Genomic DNA, 14,007 nt, shown 5'->3' with positions numbered 1-14,007 from the left:
CAAGTATGGGTAGCAAAGAAATGGAATAGAATGACTGACAGCAATTAATAGAAAAAAAATGTTCTGTGCAGATATAACTATGAAGATAACTACAAACAAAAATATATATTCTTAATCAAATCCTCCTGGTCATTTCTCGAGGAAAAATATATGAATTTGGGTGCATTGTGAGACTCTCTACTTTGCAATTTTCTTAATGTAAGAGTAGATTGAATACCATCAGAAACAAAGCTTCTAGCACTTTCCTGTAAAAATTTCCCATATGTACTGTAAGGACTTATGGCATGTTCAAGATTTGTGCTATGATACAGAATTGCTTGAATTATCTGTGTACATTTTTACATGCTTTTAGACCAGACCTGAAATTTTTAGACCTGGACACTATTGGTAACTTGAGCTGGATATTTTTTTTTTCCTTGTTGGGGATGAGGGTCTGGACTGCGCATAGCAAGACCATTGGCAAAATCCCTGACATGTACCCATTAGATGCAACTAGGATCTCTCCCTGTCTCCTCTCACTCCAGGTTGTGACAGCCACAAATGTCTCCAAACATTTCCAAATGTGTGACATGGGACAAAACTGCATCTCATTGAGAACCAGTGGAATTGACAGATTCTTTACACGGCACCAGATTGCAATAACAAAATGGATTATGTCAAAAGTAAGCACAATAATGTTGAAGCTCATACAATAAATATTTATTTATAAAATTCATGAAACGTTGATCAGATAAAAAATCATGAGAAAAATGTCATTATCAGAAAAAAAACAAACACTGATAAAAATGTTATCCAGAACTGAAAAATGCAGCTATCGGGGTAAGGAACTGACAGAATTCAATTAAATCTAATTAGAAATATTCTACAGGGCAAATAGAAGACTACTTAAATTTATGTTTTAATCATTTTTGGTGTTTTTTTTTCATTCTTCAAGGCAGAATATGCTTAAGCTCATACTGGGCTTATTTCTGTATAATTCTAGAATGATGAAATGAATCAGAGAATTGCATAAACTCCCTGGTGAATTCACCATCTGCCCATGCCCTCTGAATATTTTCTATGACTGAAGTCACTGAGCAAGTGAAGTTGAAGGCATAGCGGAACAGAAAGAAACAATGAGAATAGAAAATAAAGAGGACATGCAAATATCAAAACACTTGCTGATTTAAGAGCCCATACTGCAGTCTTGCTTTGGGGATATTTGTCAATGTGCCCAAAGCTTCCTCCAGCTTCAGACGTACTTCTTGCTCTGATGAAAACCTTTGGTGATACACATTGCCATCAGATGCATCTTTAGCACAAAGAGCTAGCTGAATTAAACAACAGCAAAAAAAAAAAAAAAAAGAAAGAAAGTTCTAAAGTAATGCTACCATTGTTGAACTAGCCAAGCCATACATAAAGAAAAACTTAGAGTACACAGACCTAAAGTTGTATTATTGTTCAAATGCTGGCTTTGACAGTGATTTCCAAGTCACTTTCTTGTGATGGTTGCTTAACCTGATCAAATACCTTTAACAGGCCATTTGTCCATCTACCATCTGCAGAAATACACGAAAATTCTTAATTCCCCTCTGTTCCCCATCCTTTGTGAAACATTCTCTTATAGCTAAGAAGCCTCATTAAAGATCTCTGTGCATTTCATAAAAGCAATATGTTTGATAACTTAAAATGCAATCCAATGTGTATTTTGATTGGTGTCAATATACTGGCTAGGATGCTGTGATAATGTAATCACACATAAAAATTGGAACAAATATGTGAGAGTAGGATCTTAAATCTATCCAAATTCTTAACTATCATATAACTTTTATTCATTAATGTTTTCTTCATTTCTGTCATGTTCATATGTAGAACATGATAGTATTCATGTATGCTTAAGATAGCCAATGCTGTTCTTAATAAGCTACAGCCAAAAACCTGTCTATTTACTTCTCAAAATTCTCAGCTTAATTCTGACTTAAACAAAAAAGATTGAAGCACATAAATAAACTCCACTTCAACAGAGAGACACCTTTAGGCGAGGCATGAACAAAATTAGTTCTGACTATGTTGATCCAAACAGAAAAAGGAAGAGTGGAATTGGCCACACACAAAATTCTTCATTGCTCCATAGACCAGGGCTCATCAAACTAAGTTCTCTGGGCTAAATCCAGGCCACAGTCTGTTTTGTAAGTAGAGTTTTACTCTAATGTAGTCATGCCAATTAATTTACATATTATCTACAGCTGTCGTTGTTCTGTACAGATAGAGTTGAGTAGTTTTGACAGAGACATTATGGTCTGCAAAGCCTAAAATATTTACTATCTGGCCCTTTGTAGAAGATAGTTGGCAATTCCTGGCATAGAATATCAAAGGGAAGGGTTTGTAGAATAATCCAATCCTCTCATTTTAAGAAGGGTGCAGAAAGTGAGCCCTAATGGGAGCACATAGCTTGTCTAAAGTCACACATCTTATCAACAACAAAGTAGTTACTGGATGCCAAGTTTCCTGATGTCCTTTGGGAGAAATGGATATTGCCTCCCAGAATTATAGCTAAGGTCCACAGTTATTCAGAGTTCATATTTCAGCCTCTTCTATTATTATAATTCACAAAAATTTTTGTCTTTTTTAGATAGAAGAGTGAAAAGAGAAGTCTGTGCACTAATGGTTCTTTGCTTTTTTCTGGAGATTAGATGAGACAATGTACATATGTGTGTAGCGCAGCTCCCAACCCAAGTTAATTTCCTTTCTACCTTCATTTTTCCAGATAAGGAAACAGGTTTGACAGGTGGAGTGACTTGTACTGAGGACATATATGCAATAAGAGTTAAAGGTAGAATTCACCTTCCATGTTTAAGATTCCAAGTTCAGTCTTCATTCTATAATGCTAAATAAACAATTTGAATGCAGATTATTAGGATTTAGGAATCAGTTGGATTGATGGTGTTTCTTTTTGCTGCTTATGAATGGTTTCTTAACTAGGAATGTCAAAAGTCCTCTCTCTTGCACTGTAATGTCCCGTGATGAGAACAGGAAGCAGAGAAGCACCCACATAACTGTAAGTTGTGGTGAGCATCTACATTCCTGTGCTTTGCACTTGTTGTAGTTTCTAAAAGTAAAGTATCCTGTCTGTAAGCAATAGCAAGAGTAAGTTAATGCATAATGAATGATCTAAATAAAACAAATCTCACATGGAAATAGGGGGTAAAAAACCAACTTCCTTCACGCTTGTGGCTCTCGCTAAAGCCCCCCTCTTCTAGTTCTACATACTCCCCTGTGTCACTGCATGTATTTTAGAATGATGGATCACTGTGCACAAATGTGGACCAAGGCTTAAGTGTAGAAGGCAAGAAAACCAGCAAAGATAATACCACAAATATTCAGTGGAGAGAAAATGAGGTACTGAATTAAACGAAAATAAAGCTAGAAAAGATGAACTTTTTTGAAGATATTAACCCAGTAAGAACATTAAATCCTTTCTAAGACAACATGGTAGTGAGGGAGTGATAAGCCAACAAAAATTAAAGATAAAACCCACACAAATTTTCATTATGACTTTGATAGAAATGGTGGAGAGGTACAAAAGAAAAGTTAACGATGACTATCGGTTTCCTAGTGTTGCTGTAACAAATTACCACAAACTTAGTGGCTTAAACTAGCAAAAACGTATTATCATACAATTATGGGAGTCAGAAGTATTAATGGATCCCATTGGACAAAAATCAAAGTACACAGAGCTATATTCCTTTTGAAGACTGTAGGGGAAAATCTGGATTATTTGCCTTTTCCAACTTCCAGAGGCCACACACATTTCCTGGCCCATGGCCCCATTTTCCATCTTCAAGCCAGCAATGTCAGACCATGGCCTCTCACAGTGCCATCTCTTTAATTATCTTTTATTCTGCACGCTTATTTCGCTTTTAAGAACCCTTCTGATTACTTTGGTCATACCCCGATAATTTTCCTATCTGTTGATTAGCAACATTAATTCCATCTGTAACCCTAATTCCTCTTTGCCATGTAATGTAACAGATTCATAGATTACAGGGATTAGGACATAGATATCTGCAGGCAGGGTCCACTTTTCTGCCTACCAGAGTGACTTCTCAAATTCTTACTTGGGCAATTGAGATATCATTGTAGTATAAAATATACATTTCATGCTGAGTAAAATCTAGAGTTCTGATAATGTCCTATATGGCTCTCTATGTAGTTAAGGACTATGACCCTGAATATAGACCGAATTTGAGTAATGTACTGCCACTTAATAGTTTGGTAAATGTATATATATATGTGTATACATATATATATACACATACATATATATGTGTGTGTGTATATATATATATATCTCACAGCTTCGATTTCCTCAACTGTAAAATGTGAAAACCAGCTATCTCTAACAAATAAGAGTTATGGTGAAGACCAAATAAGATCACGATACAGTGCTTAGCCTAGTGTCCCACTCAAAGAATTTTAGATACTAATTAGCACTGAATAGTAATGCAGGTGAAGGAAAGTTGGGATGTAATTTTTAGTATATAGATTTCAGTTATGTGAAAGACATCCAATCCCATCTCCTGTATTATTTCATTCGCACACTACTATGAATAAGTACCTGAGACAGGGTAATTTATAAAGAAAAGAGATGTAATTGACTCACAGTTCCGCATGGCTGGGGAGGCCTCAGAAAACTTATAATCATGGTGGAAGGCACCTCTTCACAGGGAGGCAGGACAGAGAATGAGTACAAATAGGGGAAATGCCAGACACTGATAAAACCATCAGATCTTGTGAGACTCACTCACTATCATGAGAACAGTATGAGGGAAACCTCCCCCATGATCCTATTACCTCCACCTGGTCGGGCCCTTGACCCATGTGGATTATGGAGATTAAAATTCAAGAAGAGATTTTGGGTGGGGACACAGCCAAACCATATCATCTCCCTAGAACATACTTTTCCACTCACCTAGAGGGCCATATTATACTTTCTTTTCTCTTTCCCATTTTTTAAAAGCTCTTTGCCCATGCTCAACCTCTGCAAAAGATAGAAACAGCCAGAATTTTCCAAAGCTCCTACTTCTTCATCTGGACACCCACCTGTGACTATGGCCATGTATTCTACCTTCTTTCTTGTTGCTATGTGTAATTGTCCATGATCCTGACTAACTACAGAGCTCACTGCCATTTACACACTAGATTCTGTCCCTTATTGCCCATTCAAGCAATATCCCCTTTCTCGTCTGCATCATCAAATTCTTCCTTGCTATCATTTGAATGTGTTCCCAAAGTTCATACGTGGAAAACTTGGTTCCCAGTGCAACAGTGTTGGGCGGTGGGGTGTAATAAGAGGTGATTGAGTCAGGAGGGCTCTGCTTTTATGAATAAATTAATATCATTATTACTGGAGTCAGTTATCACGAGAGTGGCTTAACCTCACCTTATCTTGCCTTTCTGCCTTTCACCAGGAGACGACACAGCACGAAGCTCCCTGCCTAGATGCCAGGGCCATGGTCTTGGTCTTCCTAGCTTGCAGAACTGTAACACAAATAAATTTTTATTATACATTTTCCAATCTATGGAAATTTATTATGGCAACATAAAAGAGACCAAAAACAACACCTCTCTGCTAGATCACTGCCTTTAGTATACAAACATTTCAATATTGCTCTCATTGTGCTTACAAAAAAGCTCCAACTGTACCTCATTTTAACCTGCAACAAATGCCCCATTTTCTTTTTCTCTTTACAGAAAAACTCCTTGAAACAGCTGTCTGTATTCCTTGCCAGAATTGTATCTCTTCTTGTTTTCTGTTGAACTATCCAAACAAGCTTTTTACCACACCACTCCACTGAAACTGCTCTTATCCCAGGTTGCCAAATAATATTTCTATTGCTAGATGCAGTGATTATTTCTGTCTTCGTCTTATTTGAGCCATCAGCAGGATATGACACAGTTGATGACTCCTGATTTCTTAAAATACTCTTCTCACCTGGCTTCTAAGACATCACACTCATTTTGTTTTCCTGCGTTTTTGAGCAGTCTTGCAAGTCTCTTTTTCTAGTTCTTCTTCATACTCTGCCCCCTAAACATTAGAATATTTCAGTTCCAGTACTTGAATTATTTTGCTTTTCTGTCTAGTTTTACTCACAAGCTGATTTTATTCAGTCACATGACTTTAGACATTTATCTGTTGATGACTTCCAGATTTATGTCTATAGTCTAAACTGAAATGCACATTCTTATATCCAACTGCCTAATCAACACCACCACTTAAAGGTTTAACAAGCACCTTAAAACATCCAAAAATGAGTTTTTGACAGTCTCCTCTAATCTGAGGATTAATGTAATATTAATCACAATTTTAATTGAAGTATCAATCAAAATTTAGTCTGTTAGTCTTCCCTATCTACTCTTAGTCTTTTCTACAGTGGATGGTAATTCCAAATTTCCTGTTGCTTAGGCTGAAAACCTTGGACTATTTTTTTTTTTTTTTGAAATGGAGTCTCGCTCTGTTGCCCAAGCTGGAGTGCAGTGGCGCGATCTCGGCTCACCACAACCTCCGCCCCCGAGGTTCAAGCGATTCTCCTGCCTCAGCCTCCCGAGTAGCTGGGACTACAGGTGCGCACCACCATGCCCGGCTACTTTTTTGTATTTTTAGTAGAGACGGGGTTTCACTATGTTGATCAGGCTGGTCTTGAACTCCTGACCTCATGATGCACCAACATCGGCCTCCCAAAGTGCTGGGATTACAGACTTGAGTCATGGCGCCCGGCCTGGACTAATTTTTAATTCCACTTTTCCTTTCAAAATGTACATTTAATCCATCAACAATCCTGTGGATTCTAACTTCAAAATATATGCAAGAGCTGACAACTTCTCGCTATCCCTACTCATACTGTCCTGGTTTCAGCCACCATAGTCTATGACCTGGAATATTGCCAGTAGCCTCCTAGGTTTTCCTGTGTCTACAATTGTGCTCTCAGTCTGTCCTCAGCATGCAAGCTATAGTGATCCCGTTATATCCTGTTAAATCATAAGTTAAATTATGTTATTTCCTCTCCTAAAAACCCCCTCCATGCCTTCCTATCTCACAATAATTAAAATCCAGACTGTCACATAGGTTCTGTGTCAATGGTGCACCAGCAATTGCTTAACAGCCAGTTTTATATTAAAACAAAAATACTGCATATGGGTGTGAGTGGTGTGACACCCACCAGTATACATATGCACACATATTTATATTTAAGGTTTATTGTTTTAAAGAAGTACTAGCATATAATTTACAAATATTACTCAAATATACAACACTTTTTTGAAAATATCAAAGAACCTATTGATTCTTACTAAATGCTTTTATGGAATTTTGCCAAACTCTTGTTTCCATAACCGAACTATGGCTGCAGCTGATGAATGTGTTTAGTTTCTTTTCTTTTCTTTCTTTTTTTTTATTTTTTATTTTTGGAGATGGAATCTCCTCACTCTGTCTCCCAGGCTGGAGTGTGGTGGAGGGATCTTGGCTCACTGCAACCTGTGCCTCCCTGGTTCAAGCAATTCTTCTGCCTCAGCCTCCCAATAAGCTGGGATTGGATTACAGGCATGCACCACCAAGCCCAGCTAACTTTTGTATTTTCAGTAGAGATGGGGTTTCACCATGTTGACCAGGCTGGTCTCGAACTCCTGGACTCAAATGATCCGCCTGCTTCGGCCTCCCAAAGTGCTGGGATTACAGGCGTGAGCCACCATGCCCGGCCATGTGTTTAGTTTCCCCATAAATGTTGGTTGATATTTGTATGTGTTTTAATGAGTAAGATGAAAGTGAAACAACAAAGATATATGTTGGAACATCACTGGCTCATCAATGACAGGAATAGCTTCTTCGTTGAATCAGATAGTAGTTTTCAAATACTGGAAGGATATTTTCTCAGTTTTTTACTATTCACAATGCAATGCCTACAGCCATGACACCCTTTTAGGTTTAATCTGCATTGTTAACATTTTCTCCATCATATTTTTAAGTGTAGATGATAAGCAAAACAATAAACTAGTCCTTATTTGAAGCATTTTTAAATTTCCCTAGTGTAAATATTCCCACCATGGTTGATTTCAATGTGATGTCACTAAATGCAGAAATATTCCTAGATTTTTTTAATACTGCACTGCCATCATACAGATACAATAAATCTATACAAGCTGGAGTCATGGTTACCTGTTATAGGACACATGTTCAAGGTCATCCTTCTGTAGAGGAGTTGAACTGCTCCCTGAAAAATGGGGGCTGGATAATAGTAAGAGATTACAGATATAATTGCAAGGTGTCAGAATCAACCTAAGAACTTCCTGTGACTTTGATTGAAAGGTTTGAGGCTTAGGGGTATTAGAATATCTATAACTACAACACAATTTTACATATCTGGAATTTGAACCTTTAGTGTTTTCTCCAAGCCTTTGTTAAAGTCTGGTTAAATTGTTTCAACACAGCCTCATCTTACACTGTAGAGAACTGAAGAAAAGGCCTTTTTCTATACTTGTGGAAAAACAGTAGAGGGAAGAATGACAGCTGAGCAATGGAAGCAAGTTAGGAGCTGGCAGTAAGCAGATAACAAGCTAGAATCAGACAACTGGTTGAGATAAAAAGTGAGAACAAGCTGGATGCGTGAAACATGGACAGATTCCTTTGGGATTTCTAGAGATACATGAGGAAAGGAACTTGGTAGAAGATAGAGCTAGTAAAATATTGATAAATATTAACTGTATCATCTTGTGATAATAATGGTGCAGAGAAATTGGTACCTTTGAATACTGCTGGTAAGAGTATAAGTTCACAGGATTTTTTAAGAGAGGAAAATGATAATATTTATCAAAAGCTTAAGGTATTTATACCTCTGGACTCAGTAATTTCACTTATAAGAATTTATTTTAAGGAAATGTTCAGAGAGACACCGACTTATGTACAATATTGTTGATAATAGCATTATTTATGAGCAAAAAAAACCATGAAAACAACCATGTGCGGTGGCTCACGGCTATAATCCCAGCACTTTGGGATGCCGAGGGGGGCCGATCACTTGAGGTCAGGAGTTTGAGACCAGCCTGGCCAACATGGTGAAACCCTGTCTCTACTAAAAATACAAAAAATAGTCGGGCATGGTGGTGCACATTTGTAATCCCAGCTACTTGAGAGGCTGAGGTGGGAGAATCGCTTGAACCCAGGAGGTGGAGGTTGCAGTGAGCCGAGATGGCACCACTGCACTTCAGCCTGGGTGACAGATCCAGACTCCGTCTCAAAAAAAAAAAACACAAAACCAAGAAAACAACTTAAATGCTATGCAGATAAGACTAGTAAAATAAGATATGGCACATCCATATAATGCAATACTACATCGGTATTATAAATCATATTTTCAAAACATATTTCATGACATTCAGAATTTATGAAAAATAATATAAATTATCAAAAGTAGGATACAATCCACATGTACCATGACTCTAGTTTTGTTTAAAAAGAGTAATAATAGCAGAATAATAAAATAAAATGTCAGCACTGGCTATAATTTGGAGGTAGAATTTTGGGTAATTTTTAGTTCTCTTTCTTTTTTCAACTATTCTAAAAAATACGTAATTGTAAATATAATGTTTTTGCCATGATCATGTATTTAAAAGTCTGTATTTAATATAGTACATATACAGAGAATCGAACACATTAGGAGGATTTATCTTGCTGAATTTTCACAAATTGAATGAACCCCATGAAACTTGCACCACGATTAAGAATAAGATATCACCATCACTGGTCCTCTTCATGCACCCCAGAGGTTTTCACTCATTAACCCTCCCAATACATACACAAATGTGCACACACACACACACACACAGAGCCTTTTCTACCTAGGGTCACAATTATCCTGACTCTAACAGATTAAATTAGCTTTACCTGTTTATACAGTTTACACAAATACAATTATATAGCATGTAGTCTTCTTTTTCCCAACAATGTAAGTTGCTTTTCTCTATTTATGTTTCAATACCTGCTATGATTTAAGTATGTCCCTTCCAAAATTTTGGTGTTGCCGGTGTGATGGTTTTAAGAGGTGGCGCCTTTAAGATATAATTAGGCCTTGAGGGCTCCTCTCTCATGAATGGGATTAGGTGCCCTTTTAAAGGGGCTTGACAGAGGAAGTTCTTACTCTCTTGCCCTTCTGCCTTCCACTATGGAGGACACAGCAAGAAGGTCCCCATCAGATGTTGGTGCCTTCATCTTGAATTTCCCAGCCTCCAGACCTGTGAGAAATAAATTTCTGTTCTTTATAAATTACCCCGTCTCAGGTATTCTGTTATAGTAGCCCAGACAAAGACAATGAACTAAAAGGAAAACATGAGGCTGGAAATAACAATGAACACTTCTTGTCTCATGCAATGTCCTTTGTGAATGAGTAGCTCACAACAAAGCTACTCTTTCTGAAATGTCAGGATTGTTTAGTTTCTGGACAATTCTCCAAATCATCATAAACCGATCAATTAAAATACTACTGCGGCACTATTCACAATAGCAAAGACTTGGAACGAACCCAAATGTCCAACAATGATAGACTGGATTAAGAAAATGTGGCACACATACACCATGTAGTACTATGCAGCCATAAAAAAGGATGAGTTCATGTCCTCTGTAGGGACATGGATGAAGCTGGACACCATCATTCTCAGCAGACTATTGCAAGGACAAAAAAACCAAACACCGCATGTTCTCACTCATAGGTGGGAATCGAACAATGAGAACACTTGGACACAGGTAGGGGAACATCACACACCAGGGCCAGTCGTGGGGTGGAGGGAGCGGGGAGGGATAGCATTAGGAGATATACCTAATGTAAATGACGAGTTAATGGGTGCAGCACACCAACATGGCACATGTATACATATGTAACTAACCTGCATGTTGTGCACATGTACCCTAGAACTTAAAGTATAATAAAAATAAATAAATTCTAAAAATAAAAAAGAAATACTAATTGTGATAGTAAAAACAATAAAACGTAAATTCTCAAGAGGAAAAGACAATCTGTGGGAATTTATTTTAAATTTATAGATTAGACTCTACATGAAGATAAATTAGTTGAGAATAAGGCAAATCAATAAATTTTATATAGTAGCTACTATTTGCATGCACCTGTTATATGCTAGGCATTTTACGTATATTGTCTCATTGTTTAACCTTTACAATAAACTAAAGGATTAGAAGATAATATTCCTATACTACAAATAGAAAAGTAAGTCTCTGAGAGGTTTTCTGCTCGAGATTGCTAAAATGCAGAGAATAGTATTATAATCCAGGTTTCTCTGATTTTAGAGCCTGGACTGTTTCTACTGTGATGCTTACTGGTAGTTATTTCAGGAAACTGTATTTTTATTTCACTTCCTTTTGAGTTCACATAGTAGCATCTGATTTTGATTCAGAGTGTGATTAACCCAGGGAACTTTGAGCAGTAACAAAGGGCTGATTGTCAGGAAGGCCTGTTTATACCTTGCCTGTTTTACTTTAATCAGCAATACACTTATAAATTATGTATTTATACTGATAATAAAATTTGAATTTAAATTTTAAACATCCTGGATTCCATAGAAACTGAATGCATTGTTGCTTTTCAGTTAGACGTGGCAAAAAAAATGCTCAGAATTATTGAAACGACTCTTTATTTCATCAGAAACCACCTTTCAATGTTCAATAAATAACACACCATTTCAGCTTTGTCATGCTCCCGGCATGCTGTGCAGGTCTGCTTGTTTCCTGAGGGCGTGGGGTAGCCATGCAGTTTTGGATGTCAGGGTCTCAGTCATTCAGTCTGGCCTAGGCTCTGGGCAGCTGGGGTCGTGATGCTGCAGGCAACCATAAGCACCTGCTGGCACGATGGTGGGACCTCAGAGATGAAGAGAGTCCGTTGCTACTGGTCCCCAGAGCAGGATGCACTGTATTAGTGGGTCCATTTTAAGATGGTGCTGAGTCATAGCAGTTTAGGTCGCTGGTGCAGAGGGTGCTCATGTTGAGCTCCTACTCTGAGGCAATGCAGCTACACAAACTCTTAGCTACTCTCCAAACTGGATTCAGAGACTGTGAGGACTGGGGGACTCTCTTGTAGCAAGGATTGTTAACGTTTGTGGCATAAATGAGGGCTACTGTGGATCTCTAGCTTACCTTTTAACTGTAAGATTAATTTCCTCCTGACTCTGAGCTGATCCCAATGGCGGAGACAGTGTTGCAAAGGCAGGCTTCCTCATTCCCCTGTCTATGGTGCTGTCCTGGATTTCATTGCTCTGTGGGGTTTTCACCACTCCCCTGGTGCTCTCCAGAGTGCTTCCTCGGTCACTGTACTCAAAAAATAGTTATTTGTTTTTGTCCCTTTTTGTAGAGGAGAAGATGGGCACCAGGTAACTCTTGTTAGCCATCTTGGTGACGTCACTCTGTACCCTGGTCTTTTAAGTGGCCATAGTTTGCCCATTTCTATTATGGAGGGAGAGAAATAACCCATAACCCCAACTGTGTAATGTTATTTATTCACATAATTATTTTGCTTTTTTTCCTAGATTAGCCAACTGTCTTTATGGCCACTGCTTGTTCTGCCACCCGGGTCAGGCTGGCAGAACAAGCAGGAACATTTCTCAGCAGACTGCCTGCCTTCTGACTTCCTCATTCACCAGAAGCCAGGAGCCTCGCTTGTCCTCCAACTTCACTTTGCTTCCCTAATAACCATCTCATTGAATCCTTTAGACATCGAAGTCATAGGACCACTAGTTATCTTTCCTTGTCACCAGCAGTCTTAAATCAATACTGTTAAAACCTACCTTTAGTGACAAATAGCAAATTCAACATGCTTTCCAGAGGTGAGCTGATAAAACCACTCCTGTAGGTATATAAATTACTGGCAGAGTTTAATTTATAAGCTTTCATAAGGGTTTACTCCCCCAGAATGTGTATGTGGTGTGTGTGTGTGTGTGTGTGTGTGTGTGTGTGCGTGTGTTTGTTTCAGTATTATTTTGGAGAATCATTTCATAGATGATTAACCCTGTCTCTGTTAGGTAATCATCCATTTCTAATACATTTTATATATTGTGGAAGACTCGGACCTCTTCACCAATAGATACTCATTGTGTGAAATTAAGCTTTTAACATTATTTTTTTCATGAGGCCAAATGAGTGTGTTTTTAGAGTTAGGTTTACCGCACCTCCCAGGACAGATCAGGCACCTATGCACGGACTTCCCGGTGGACTGCATTTTAGCTTCCTGGTTAATCAGAAATCTGCAACTTGTTTTGTCCTGCCACCTCACTTTCCTACCACCACAAGAACATGACTGATGCCCTGATCTCAACAGATGTAAGACTGTATAAGTGATAAGACACTTTCATATTCACTTAACATTAAAACTATAACATAGATAGCACCAACTTGATTTTAGTAGAGAAGAAAGAGAAAAGAGACAAGTTTAAAAAATCCTGTTTCTCAGAGAGAAAGAAGCAAAAGAAAAAGAAACTTTAAGGCAGGTGCCATTAATTGCCTCTTTCCGGGAAGGAAGAGTTTAGAGAGCTTGAAGCTAACAGGAGAGAAGATAGCTAGATAATGGCTATACATCTGTGGCTTCTTATTTAAAAAAAAAAAATTGTTAAGTTATGTTGCAATCATTTTCTCACCAGCAACATTTTCTCATTGGCTACTATTGCACCAGGTGACTATTCCTTCACGTTTTGGCATCCTCTCTTTCCCTAGCAATAATGGAAAAGACAAGGGAAATGGATTCTGCTGAGTTCTTCTTCAACCAATCACCTTCTGACTGTCCTGGCCTTTAACCTCTTTCCAATAGCCCCAACTATTCCCATTCAGATTTCTGTGTGTCCTATAAGCTCTGAGGTGATCTGTCCCACCCCAACTGCCCAACCTAAACTAAGACAAGGAAGGCTTCATCCTACACCAGAGTTTTCATCTTCAGCACTATTAACGTTTTAAGCCTGATAATTCTTTGCACAGAGACTCTC

At 38.1% G+C, this 14,007-nt stretch overlaps 1 pseudogene; it reads right to left on the bottom strand.

Moving 5' to 3' along the window:
* LOC129025164 (melanoma-associated antigen C3-like) overlaps positions 1-14,007 on the bottom strand; it is a 646,330-nt pseudogene that overhangs the window by 157,558 nt on the left and 474,765 nt on the right.

This window comes from Pongo pygmaeus, chromosome X (genome assembly GCF_028885625.2).
Source record: "Pongo pygmaeus isolate AG05252 chromosome X, NHGRI_mPonPyg2-v2.0_pri, whole genome shotgun sequence".
Lineage (NCBI taxonomy): Eukaryota > Metazoa > Chordata > Mammalia > Primates > Hominidae > Pongo > Pongo pygmaeus.
The sequence above is the reverse complement of the archived record's forward strand: the minus strand, read 5'-3'. Positions and strand labels throughout refer to the sequence as shown.